This window comes from Arvicanthis niloticus, chromosome X (assembly GCF_011762505.2).
Source record: "Arvicanthis niloticus isolate mArvNil1 chromosome X, mArvNil1.pat.X, whole genome shotgun sequence".
Taxonomy (NCBI): Eukaryota; Metazoa; Chordata; class Mammalia; order Rodentia; family Muridae; genus Arvicanthis; species Arvicanthis niloticus.
In genome coordinates, this window is record NC_047679.1 from 123,859,941 (window position 1) to 123,874,066 (window position 14,126).

At 36.2% G+C, this 14,126-nt stretch overlaps 1 pseudogene; it reads left to right on the forward strand.

Moving 5' to 3' along the window:
• Positions 1 to 7,557: 7,557 nt before the first annotated feature.
• LOC117695175 (dnaJ homolog subfamily A member 1 pseudogene) lies at positions 7,558 to 8,283 on the forward strand (annotated as a pseudogene).
• Positions 8,284 to 14,126: the final 5,843 nt, after the last annotated feature.

A 14,126-nucleotide genomic window follows, 5' to 3' on the forward strand; every position in this document is an offset into this window, starting at 1 on the left:
CTTGCAGCTTAACTTCCTTTCTTCAACTTGCTCCAACGAGTATTGGCCCTCATTTCCCCACTGAGACTATTTGAGGTAAGCATGGCCAAGCCCAGTGGCATTTTTTGATTTTAATTTTCTCAGCTTTTCATTAGTTTTTAGCACAGTCGGTGACACCTTCCTCAAAATTTACTGTTTTGTTCTTGAGACCGCCTCAGCTCTAGCTCCTGGTTTTTTGCTCACTCCGTGGGCCTCTCTTTTTCCATCAACATTCTTTACATATCAGCCAGCAAACACATTCACAGTTAGTTCAACTTGTTACTCTTATGCCTGAAGACTGCAAAAATATTTTTTCTGTTCTTATCATGAAAGATTATTTACTAACAGAGGACCTGTGATCTGACCATAATTCCTCAGATGACTGTACCCTACAAATGCTCTTCAGCTGCCCTCCCTGTGTGCTTTTTCCTTCCACATATGCCAAATGCATTCTCATTTCACAAACACAGCCCCCTTTTTACTGTCTACCTGGAATCGTCCTTTTGCTGCTCTTCACGTGGCGGGTAATATCATTAAGTCTGAAAGCCAATGAATGACCTTTCTTCTGAAAGACAAAATTCTGACCTGATCAGGAAGTAAGCTTTTTATAGCCTTTATCCAATTTGAGGTTAATGTCCATATATTTTGCTAGTGAAATATTAACACATCTGACTAGCATACATCATCTCAATCCTTGTTGAGGATTTTGCATAATATAAAATATAATCTTTCTACCATTCTAGAAAGGTATGGAATTGTTACTCATAGCTCTAAACTCAAGAGTTTGGGATAAGGTATCACAGGTTTGCATTATTCCTTAGTTCACATGAGAAACTCAAGTTTCTGAAACGGGAAATGAATTTTCCCAGGCAACATAGCTTTCGTGCAAATTCATAGCTCCTACTCCTTTCTTCAATGCTAGTCCACTTTTCTATGTAAGATACTAACACATATCTATGAAATTCTTCAAGAAAAAGATTTTGGCAATAATTTTTCTCACATAAAACCAGGCTGAAAGAGATCAACTCTTAATTATCAAACTCAGTAGATGCCCAAAAGATGAATTAAATGATTACAATTACAAAACATGTTTTGGGAAGAGGGCGGGGCATAAAGAATGATTAGAATTTAGAGAAAATATTCTACATTCTCCTTATTCTGTTAATATCTGTATCAGTAATAGAGAAATCAGAACATTTTAAAAATAACTAATTGTATACATGGGAATAAGGAGATACAATCTTCCACTCTCAGATGACAGAAAAATGTCATCAGAAGTCAGTCTGATAAAGCATTTGACAATTGTGTGAGTAAAGATGACTTCCCCTCAGGACCATCTCAGTTGTATGTTTGTCTCTCCTTGGCTTATTCTACTGTTCTCCTCCTCTCAAGAAAGTTCTCACTTTATCCTTATGAACCTTCTATGTCTAAGTATATTTGTCTTTGTCCAACATCTAAGAAAGAAAATCCTAAACCAACATTGTCACCAGTGGAATAAGTTAGAGGCTTCCAAAACAGCTGTTGCCCTTGGTTACACACACACACACACCCAAAGTAGAATGGAAGTCCTTATTGCTGAAGACACTACTGTGCTTTAGGTACAGGAATCAGAGGCCCCCAGAGCTGGATCTCACCTAAAAACCTCCTCCCTAAGGACTAACTTTTTCGGTACCAGAAGTCACTATACAAGCTTCCAAAAGAGAGAAGCAACCAACAGTTGTATGCAGTTAGAATGCCTATGGACAACAACAATGAACAACAAAGTCTGATAATCCTAAGGTTTCAGTAGTGGCATGCACACCTTGGTGGCAACTAACAGCTCTCTAAGTGGATGGATGACTCAACCAGAGGGAAATCATACCTGGCACTGGAAAGCTAATCATCTACCTTGGGCTAGTGAAGTCATGGGTCTCAGAGAAGAGCATGCAACTACTGATGTACTACTAAACCAGTATAATCTCTAACTGCACTCAAAACATTTGTCATTATACCAAAGCATAAAAAAGGTAGTGTTTATCCTTCATCAAGAAAACTTTTTACAACACATGGAGATTGTTGCAGAAAATTACAACCAGTCAAAATTCAGAGTTGCAAGAGCACAGTTCCGAATAGACCTATCTCTGAACCTAAGGCTCAGAAGAGGAGGCAGAAACATTGTAAAAGCCAGAGCATCAGGGAGTGTGCTATTAAATTGCGTCTCCTATGAATGGCAGCAATGATACCTATTAAGTCTTGCCAACATGACTACTTAAACATGAACTTTATTAAGTTCATGTTTAAGGAACAATAGACATACCACAGTGGATGGGGGAAAGTCCATGAGAACAACAGGCATATAAAAAATATTGAAAGTGGACAGAATATTTTTCCCCAAGAGAGAGCACACCAAGTGATTTGATTATCCAAATACCAAAAGGTCAGCTCTGAAAATATCTACATACAAGTAACATTGTACAGACTGAGCAAGTTACACACACACACACACACACACACACACACACACATATATATATATATATATATATATATATATATATATATATATGCCATGGATTAAACAAGACCAAAGAAGGTGGGGTACATGGAAGGGTTAGAGGGAGGAAATAAAAGGAAGAAATGAAAAACAGAAAGAAACTATGCAATTATAGTCTCAAAAATTAAAGAAAGAAATAAAAAAGATAAGAACTACCTTGAAATGTGAGCACTTATTTTATAAAGTATCTCCCCAAGGAAAATGTTCAGCCTCAGAAGGTGTTTATACATGATTCTGTGAAGCATGGTTTTCATTTCATTATACATAATATAATTCATTTATCTTCTGTTCCAAATTTTCTAGTACTTTGGGGGGAAAATAATGCCACAGTTCTCAATGTGTTTGTCCCATTAGTATAAGAACTAATCAGAGAATTAAAAGACGACAGCTAAAACAGGGTCATTTGATGCTTCAAAGAAAATATCCAATAATTATTTGATTTTCTTGATCTAGCTCATGAGATTTAAGAAACATTTTGAATGTTAACAATACTAAAGCACATGCCCATGTGAATTTAATTGTCTTTAACATTAAAATCAATATCTAATGGAGTTTTTTTCAAACTAGCAATACAAATAGAAAACAGCTAGATCTCAATGTCACTATAAAAACATTAGTTTAATAAACTTAAGAAATGTGCTGAGCAGAGATGCACTTTGATCTGTGGTGCATATTCAATTAATAGAGAAGTAAATGTCTACCCACCTAAATAGCAATAGCACATTTTAAAGGTTTTTGACATAATTATTGTGTGTGTACACATGGCATGTGAGTGCAGCTGGTGCTCATGGAGGCAAGAAGGGTGTATCTTCCCGGGAGCTGGAATCACAGGCAGTTGTGTATTCCCATTGTGGATGCTGACAACAAAACCAGGGTCTTCTATAAAAGCAGTGTCTGTTCTTTACTGTGGAGACTTCTGCCTATCCCACACACTCTTAGATTTACAAATATTTTTATTTGTTCCTAATTATATTTCAAATCTATTTTTAAGAAGCTAAGTTCACTACAAAAGTATTCAAATGCCAATACATGTTTTCTAAATTTGATGGCCACCTTGAACTGCATTTTATGTACTTTTAATCATTTTTTAAAAACTCACTTTAAAGCCCACCTAGGAGTCATATAAAACTCATATGAAATTCATATAAAATCCTAATAAATCACTCATCAAATGCATCTTGGTGCATCTTGTTTAAAGTAACCTAAATTCTTAATCTGATGCTTCAATGTTTTGAAGTAGAGCGAGTGTCCAGGTGTTCAGAGGTCTCTATAAATTGGCTAAGTTTTAGAAGCTATGCTTTGTGCTTCCCACAATTATAGTTAACTCAGTCATTCTGGATTTCTGACGGGGTTGAAAACTTATAGCTATTTACCTTGAGAGAAAAGATTTGAGTGGATGGTCGTCAGCTGACATTCATCCTAAAGCCAGGTTCAGAACTAAATGTTTTTGTTAGGATAGATGACAGAGATGCTGGTTAGTCAACAAAAGGATGGACTGGGTATTAGGACTATCTTGTACCTCACGGGTACAAATTGGCATAATTATGCTCTAATTGTATTTTGAGAGAAAAGTTTCATTTTAACAGGAAGGGTGATGTGTAGGAGGAGCTAAGGTAGGAGGAGTACTGAGAGGAAGAAAAGGAGTAAGAAGAGGAGAAGAAGAAGGAGAGGAGAAGCCAGGTGATGAAAGAGAGAAAGAGGGGAGAGACAGGGAGGCAGATATTCATGTATCTCCACCAGTCAAAGATAGTTGATATATCTAGGTTGGGTAGTGGGTTACACCTCTGATTGAACAATACCAAACTTATAAAGCCTATGATTAATTTTTTTTTAAAAAAATGTATAAATGCAAAAAGGAAAAGGGGGCATGGGATAGGGGCTTTCTAAGGGGGGATGGGGAAAGGGGATGGCATCTGTAGTGTAAATAAAATATCTAATAAAAATAAATAAATTCTTAATATGAGTCTTAAGAGATTGATAAAACTTCACCTTGTAAAACTTTTAGTGTTTTTATACAAAATTAATTTTTTCAAAAGACTCTAATACATGCATTTTCTTTTAAAGGACTTTTTAAAAATTACTTTATTTATTTACCTTTCAAAAGTTGTCTCCCTTCTTGGTCTCCCTCTACAATTCCCCCACCCCATCCTCTCTTCCCTTCACCTCTAATAGCATGTGTGCTCCCCCATCCACCCACCCACCCATTCCCACCTCACCCCTCTAGCATCCCCCTTCTCTGTGGCATCAAGCATCCAGAGAACCAAGAACATCTCCTCCCACTGAGGCCAGACAAGGCAGTCCTTTGTTATATATGTACCACATGCCTTGGACCAGGTCATGTATGCTCTTTGGTTGGTGGCTTAGTCCCTGGGAGCTCTGAGGGGTCTGGTTAGTTGAAACGGTTTTGTTGTTCTTTCTATGGAATTGCCATCCCCTTCAGCTCCTTTAGTCCTTCCCCTAACTCTTCCATAGGGACCCCAACTTCAGTCCAATGGTTTGGCTATAAGTGTCTTAATCTGTCTCCGTGAAGTGCTGGTAGATCCTTTCAGAGGACAGACATGCCAGGCATCTGTCTATAAGCACATCTTGGTATCAGCTATAATGTCCTGGCTTGGTGTTTCACATGGGATAGATCCCAAGTTGGGGTGGTCTCTGGATGGCCTTTCCTTCAGTCTCTACTCCATTTTTGTCCCTGTATTGCCTTTAGACAGGAACAATTCTGTGTCAAAAAATTTGAGATAGGTGGGTGACTTCATCCCTAAACTGGGGGCCATGTCTATCTACTTACTGGAAGTGGTCTCTTCAGATTTCATCTCCCTACTATTAGGCATTTCAGCTAATGTCATCTCCATTGGGTCCTGGGAGCCTCTCATGCCCCTGTTGTCTGGTACTTTCTAATGTTTGCCCCTCCCCTTAACCCCTGCTGATGCATATTTCTATTTATTCTTCTAGCCTTCTGGGCTTTTGTCTCCCTCCATACCTGATCCTACCCCCCCTTTTCCCCTCCCCCTTTGCTCTCCCACCCAGGTCCCTCCCTCCCTCTGCCTCCAATGATTATTTTGTTTCTCCTTCTAAGTGGAATTGAAGCATTCACTCTTTGGCTTTCTTTCTTGTTAACCTTCATATGCTTTGTGAGCTGTATCATGGATATTCTGAACTTTTTGGCTAATATTCACTTATTAGTGAGTACATACCATACATGTCCTTTTGGGTCTGGGTTACCTCACTGAAGATAATATTGGCTCTTTTTTAATTTGATTAATATATTATGAATATTAGTAGTATGATATCAATAAAATCTATTATTTTACAATGCTTAAAACTGACGCAGTTGAGCTGAAGAGATGGCTCAACTCTTGCTGCTTTTGTAGAGAAGCCAGGTATTGTTTCCAGCACCCTTATTGTATGACTCAGAACTGACAGTTCCAGGGGACCCAGTGTTCTATTCTGGTTTCTTCAGATACCAGGCATGCACATGAGTATATGAAGGCACTCATACATACACATAAAAAATAAATATATACTTTAAATGAAGAACAAAACTGGCAAAATCAAAAATTTTATAAATACAATTTGACAAGTTTGTCTCATAAAAATCTATGTTTAAAAAAGCATCTCAGACTAGTAGCCCAAAGTCAGAACCCATAAAAAAATTATATTAAATATTTTAAAAAATAATTGTGAAAAATAAGATTGAGATGATTTAGCAGAATTTTCTCTGAACTTAACAAATACTGGCAGCCATGGCATTGGTATTAGCTCAGCAACAACAACAAAAATCCTGTGACTCATATAGAAATTATCATGAAAACTATTGTATAACAGGAACCTTCTACTCTCTATCTCTGGCCTTCTTAGCTCATCTGCTGTATTTTTGGCTTATGGAAAAACTTTATAATATGACATACAACCTGGAAACCAATGTTTCTATGTCTTAGAATATATACCTTTAGCTGTTACAGGATCCTCTGACTTCAAATTATAAACGTCCAGAGAATGGATGAATCAGCAAATATCTACCCAGTTACATAGGACAACTGATCTGGCTCCTAGACTAGGAGTTCTAAACAGTTCACTCTTCTATGTCCACTACACTATCAAATATGGTACCAGTGAAGAAGTGAAAATGGTGTGAGACTGATGGTAAGATTATAAATTTTCTTCTTTAATTATTTACTACTAAATTTCCCAAATATTATGAAAACTACATAGTGATACAATGAGAAATCTGTTAATAAAACTCTTAAATTGATATTCAATATTTTATTTTGCCTGATTTCTCTTTGTGTGTTCATTTTTATAAACTTTTAAAATGTGAGTTCTACACTTTTTACATCAATACATGTATCTCCTTCATATAAAAATATTTTCATTATTAATCTATAATACCCTTATCACACTTAAAATCTTTTATGGCTGAAATTTTCGGAATGCTCAGCAAGAGGCTGAGGAACACTGAGCTCAGGCTGTATCCTGCTATGCTTTTTTTTCTACTTCTCTCTGGTGCCAGCCTACTCATTGATGATAAAGAAAAATGGTGAAAGAAACTCCTTACTTGACTATATGGAAGGTGTCAAACCCAGTGTCATCCAGGGAGATGTGAGAAAGCTTCTAGGAAGCTGGCCTTGAAGTACTACCCTGATAAGAATTCAAATGAGGGAGTAAAATCTAAACAGATTTCTCAAACTGATGAACTTTCTGCTGATTCTAATGCAAAGGGAAAGGGGTGCTATGTGACACAGTAGGAGAACAAGCACTTCAAGAAGATAGAACAGACAGTTGTGCTCTTGGCTCCCCGATAGATATCTTTGGTATATTCTTTGGAGGATAAGGAAGGATTCTAAGAGAAAAGAGCATCAAAACCATAACAGTGTGTGTAGGCTCTCAACAATCATGTAAGACTTACATAAAAGTGCAATAAGAAAACTGTCACAGCAAAAACAGTGTTTTGTAACAAATGTGAAGGTGGAAGTGGTAAGAAAAGAGCAGGAGAATGTCAGAAATTCATGCAAATAAAGATTCATCAGCTGGGACCAGAAATGGCTCAGTAAATTTGGTCTATGTGCATAGAGTAGCAGAATCATGGAGAACAGATCAGTCCTGATGACAGATGTAAAATCTGCAATGGAAGAAAGATAGTGTGGGAGATTTTACAAGTTCATATAGACAAAGGCATGAAAGACATCCAGAAAATAACATTCCATGAAAAAGGAGGCCACAAATCAGGATTAAAGCCAGGAGATGTTATTATTATGCTAGATCAAAATAGCCATGCTGTTTTTACTTGAAGATGAGAAGAGCTTTTCAAATATAGGAACTTACACCTGGTTGAAGCATTCTGTGGCTTCCAGGAGCCAATATCTGACACTGAACAGGAAATCATAATCCTCACTCCTAATCCAGGACAGAATATCAAGCATAGAGATGTAAAATGTGTGCACAGTGAAAGTATGGCAATATATTGTCAACCACATGAAGAAGAATGCCCAATCATTGAGTGTAAGTTAAGCTTTCCTGAAAATGTTTTCTTTGTCTGTTGGAAAAACTCCTTGCAGAGAGGAAGGAAGTAGAAGAGCCCAAACAAATGGATCAGATAGAACTAGTGAATGTTAATCCAAATCAGGAAAAATGGTGCCATTATGAAAAAGAAACATAAAGATGATGATCACCACCCCAGAGGTGTGCTCTGTATCAAACCTCTTGATGGGGCCAGTGAGCAACACTTTTTATGAAGTAGGAAATGTTAAAGAAGTATATAAATACTATGCTCACTACTTGGCTATTGTTTTCGTTTGAACACTCAATAGAAGTGTTTTTAAAGTAATATGAAGAATAGATACAAATATAAAATCTTAAAGAATACTTTATAATAATCTTTGGATAGCATATTTGGTCCACATTCAATTTTATCTAATAATATACTTTATAGTTGTGTTTTAAACAAAGATCTAATCAAACATGATTTTATTTTTAGATATGGATTTCAAAATAACTTTAGTTTGTATAGTCAGGAGAAAGATGAAAAATGCAAGCCTGAAGTTGAAAAATAAGTGTGCAGTTAGAAAACAGGGGTATCAGAGGATAAGTTTCTATGAGAGTCTAAAATGAGAAGCTAGTTAATGGAGTGTCAGGGAAGCAAAAGACAAGAGGTACACTGCCTGATGAGAGGGAAAAGTCTGAAGGCATCATTTTTTGACAACTGAATTCCTTTGCAGAGGAATTTTGCTAACAGACATCAAACTGTAAGGGTTTGAGCACAAGTGAAATGTGGAAAATAATCCTTCCATAAGTTTCTCTTTGAAATGGTGTAAATAGACTAGATGCACCAAATATTCTCAACTTTTTATCATTGGAAACTAATTGCATTTCTCCTCTGCTCAGTAACATTATTACCCCAAGACCATGTTTTAAAATGTAGTTTCCTAAATGTTTTTTTTTAAACAACAGGGCTTAGAATTTTCTGAATCAAGTTAGCTGCTCATTAGAAGTCTCAAACTCATAAACAAAGGCTCTCTCAAAGAGAACAGGTGGTAGATATAGAAATAAACCTTGGCAAAAGGAAGGAGACATCTGTTTCTCTAAGGCACATGGGAATACAGAGACAAAACAGACACTTAGACAAATACTGGTTCTCATGAGTGAAAGGAAGCTGAAAGAACATTTTCCAGAGGAGCTGAAGGTACTAGTGTGATAAAAAGCAAGGAAGGTAGACAAGCTCTGGAAACCTGAAACATAAGGACAACTGTCATGTAAGCTCAAAATACCAATGCTGCGTGTTTCAATTTGACCTCTCTTTATTAGTACTTAATGAGCTCCAGGAATTCTAACAGACACTCAGTTACAAAGACACACATGTCATGCTGTACCTCCTTTCTGATAAAAAGTGGAAACTTCCTGCCGTGACAGTACATTCCTCTGCATTTCCTTCTGATTTTCTGCTTTTCTCCACAACTCCCTTTATGGCCTCAATATTTTTCTCTGTGGATACCTTGAATCTGTAGGTTAAATACAAGTGCATACCAGCTTCTATCATCAATCATCTTCTCTCTTTTCTGGATAGTCATGTTCTCACATTACATCTAGCAAAGCCTTTCTATCTCCAAGCTTCTCTCAAGGTGTACTCTAGTGTGTGTAATGAAGGGAAACAAATGGATATTGAAACTCAGAATTGTGCCCATTTGCCTCCTCAGTTGTATTGCTCATGTCGTCAGTGAAATAACTGGCTATAATTCCCCCAGAATATGTATTTGTATATCCAGAAGATATATATCATTGGGAGGAGAGAGCATCATCAAATCTTTGAATATGTGAACATGTCTTTAAGAATCACAATAAAATTAATTGCATAACATTGCAGGAGGCTTGATTTTATTTTTGCTATCATTGGTTATAATTTGTTTCTCTGTGTTCCTAGGAAGCACTCTGAAAGGGAAAAGGGGAGAGGGTAAAATCATTCAGAAAGATGCTGGAACTCAGGTTGGCAGAAATAGCTTAGGGCCAAGGAACACGGATACTGGCTATTGTTTTATAAATTATAGTGCATTGCTGCTGCCCAAGTCCTTTTCATCTCCTCAAAATCACGGGTTAAGACCACTTCCTACACAATGGCCTTGTTTAATTGGGTTTGAAGTTGAGATTTTTGTGAAAATTAAAGAAAGGGGACTTTGTTCAACAGCTAGAATGATGTGGCACAGAATCAAAACAGGAAGATTATCCATCAGGAAAAGTAATTCTGCATGGGTAAAATTGAAGTCTGGAGGTATAAGAGAAAACATTAATAATCCCCTCAAGAATTCATAAAGACATTTGTAAGACTTTCACTGCACATAGTATGTAATGTGAGCTATTTCCATTTCAATGTCAAAGTTATTGTGTCTCAGTTGATGCTGGCTATACATTTATTCAACGAACTGAAGGACATCCCTGCTTTAGAGACTTATGGGGTATCAACTATACTTTAGCCACAACTGACCTCAAGTTACCCCTTCCACAAAGTCCTAATCTGTCCCAGTTGAAGATTTTTTATATTTAATAATTGTTAAGTAGCACTATTTATCCAGCAGCCCAAATTTCTCTTCCTCACCCCTGTCCCACCCTGTTCCATCAATCACCATGGCTTACTGTTTCAACATCCATGATATCAGATTTTGCCTCCCTCTGTTGACGTCCTTAGTATTGGCTATGAACTCCCAGTCAAAGCCTCACTAATCAGAGTTTCCCCTCCCACTTTCTCACAGCTCTTACTCTATACAGCAGACAAAGCAACAGAGCCAGATCATGTAACACCCCTACGTTACTTATTTGTAAGAGAGCACAAAGTCCAAATTCCTTATGTCTTTCATGACCTAGCTCCTGTTAGTCTTTATCGTGGTACTCTCTCTCATTTGAATTTTTCATTTCGGTCTCCAAAAACTACTTTTTTTCACACTACTTCAAGCTATCCCTTTCATATCTTGAAATGTACCCAACTTTCAGCTAGAGCCTAATTGCCAATTCTTTTAGAGAGGATGGCCATACTTTCTAGCTCTCCGAGTTATGTGGATATCCTATAGGTTTTCTTGACATCTGTTTATTCCTCTGTCATACTGCTTTCTATGCTCCTTAAATTGTCAGTTCATCTCTCTCTCTCAGGTTCTCAGCTATATGACTCTATCATCTAGCACAAAGCCTGCTTTACAAATAGTTTTAAATAAATATTTCCTAAGTTAATACTATTCGTGAAACAGGGTTTTTTGTTTATCAGTTGTATTATTTCAAATTCATTACCTTGTAAGCATTATATTATCACCTTGAACCAAAACTTTATGATATTTTCTCATTTAAATTCAACATAGAACATGTTCATCATGTCAAGTTTTATTTAATTTAAGTAAGACCTAAATAAAGTATTCTAAATGTCAAGTTTTAGACACCATGGAGGAAATTCAACATACAAATCTCTTTAAAAGCAGTATGATAATAATTGTCCCAGGAAAGGTCACTTTGTTAGTTCTTCTTTAATAAATATATGGCATTCTGCTCTGCACAGTAGAATATTTTACATTCATAAATGTTGTGCTAAAGTCCCAGAAATACTTAATACTCTTAAGTGGATTAAACATGCCTCCTATGATCTGATTTATACTGTGAATGTGCCAAGCAAATCCTTTCTCTACAGAGAGAAGAGATCGTAAACTTTAGTTGAACTCTTATAAAATTATCATATATACCTAGCTAGTGGATAATGAATTAATAAAAATCTGCTTTAAGCTCTTCTTATGATATCATCAGCCAATGTTTGCAGATATGTTAAATGTCAGATATATCCTGAAACCATATACTTTCCTAAAGCATTCACTAGATATTTGTGTTTATAAAACCAGAAGTATATTAAGTGTAAAGGAGGAGTTGATTTATAAGGTATGTTAAAACATCTTAACTTTTAAGATACTGACTGAATCAGTATCATTTTATATTAATCAGATGCTAAAATGAAACTCTTCTACAGTGACTTACCTAAAACAGTATTACAAATATTTTTGTTATTTCAATTTTTAAATTTAGAAACCAAATTTTCTCACATGGCTGACACTGAATTTGATTTCTCAATCAATGCTCTGAAGTTCAACTCAGAAAACAATGGATAATATATGTAAAATGGTACTTGTGATTTGTTTTATAGTGTTGTATGTTTCTATTTCTGATAGTGAATTAAATTCTTTGTACTAGACCAGTCTCTAACATATCAAAAATATTAAATGGCTCCCCAACCAATGATGTCACTAGTTTTAGCTCAGTCCTTCATTCAAGAAGAAAGAATTTGTTTCATTTTAGAGATTTGGGGGTTTTATCTAGCAATTTACATATTATTTCCCTGACAAAAAGGGTCATGGCTAGAAGCAAAGGCCAACAACCCAGAACTGGAGTGAGTGACTTTCCTTGGCATAATTCCACCATAGTACAATATATTTGGCAATCTCTGATTTGTCATCCAAGTCCTGATGCCACATGATAATAGATTTTTGTGATCAATACTGCTCTAGAATATGAAAAGAAATGAAAGGAATTCTGTAGCACTGATATGTTAACAACTCCAGGCCAAATCTGTTCATCTTCCCTCTCTAAAATACAAACTTTCAACATGCTTGGTTATAATTTTCCAATGTATAGACATCAATTAGTAATCTATAAGATGGCTTTCAGAGTATGAGGGAAAAAAGTATAGAGAGATTGTGCAAGCAAAAAGAAAAGCAGGTAGAGATTAGTATAATCAATAAGAACAGTGGTTTCTTTAAATGACTACAGCAAGACAGAGTGAATTTTCTAAGGCAGGTACCAGAATTCAGAGTGACAGCTTAAGGCCTTTGGATATGACTTGTTCCATGACCCTTTTAACAGTTCCTGAGGAGAATACTGTATCAGAACACAAAAGTCATTGATGGTCATTTTTACCCTGAAATGTTGAAGAAAGGGCCAGTATGACCTACTCTGCTCAGTGTAGAAATTAATGGTCTGAAGACACAGCTATAACTCAGGCTAAAAACCCACGAATTGTTACTTAAGTGGTAGGATAGCCACCTAATTAACTCACATGTGCACTTTTAACCAGAATTTGACATGCTAGGCACTACTAAGAAAGTGAATGACTTTTGTGAATTATGGCATATTAATTTAATTTGAAGTAAGGAACATATGTTAGAATTATTCTGTGCTTATGGACCATAACCATGGAAAGTAGAGAGAAAGTTAGTTTGTATAAATCATACATTTCATATGGCTATAAACCAAGTCTATGTTGTGACAAATTCATCCTAAATCAAAGCAATTATCTGGGGGCTAAGTCCAGATTGCTGTATTACTGTGAATGTGTACAGTAAAAGAAACACTTCACAAGATTTTGGGAGTGAAAAGGGAAAGAGATGAGGGAAATCATTAGAGACCAGTGTATTAATCAGAATTCTCTCGAGTGACAGAACTTACAGAATGAATCTACATATAGAGAAAAGAGATTTATTAAAATGACTTACAGGCTGTCTAACAAAGCTGTCTAGCTAGTCTAACAAAGGCTGGCTAAGAATGGAAGTCCAAAGAACCAGTAGTTGCTCAGACCATTAGCTGGATGTCCCAGCTGGTCTTCATTATACACTGTATTCCAGAAGAAGCAAACTCTTACACCAGTAGAAGAATGGATAAATCTTAATCAGTAACAGTTTGAGTATCAAGGAAGAATTACTGTGGGCCCCAGTACTCACCAGACAACAACTGTTCATAGAGAAATAATTTACTCAAGAAACCAAGTATCTACCACTGTGTTTACTGTTTAACTATTATTTCCCATTAGGAGTAGACTTGATATGTAGATGGTGTCATGTAATCTCTGATAACACCCCAATTATAAGTGATTAGTAAAAGACCATATTTGGCTCTTACAAGACAGTTATCTTTCAGAACCCTTAAATTATAGGATAAAAATTAGAAGAAATACATTTAATAGATTGATATTACCATAGAATGAGCCAGATGAACTCACCAATAAAGCTGCTTTGGGTGGGTGGCTATGGTTACCATACCAACTTAAGGAAAGTATTATTGTGGC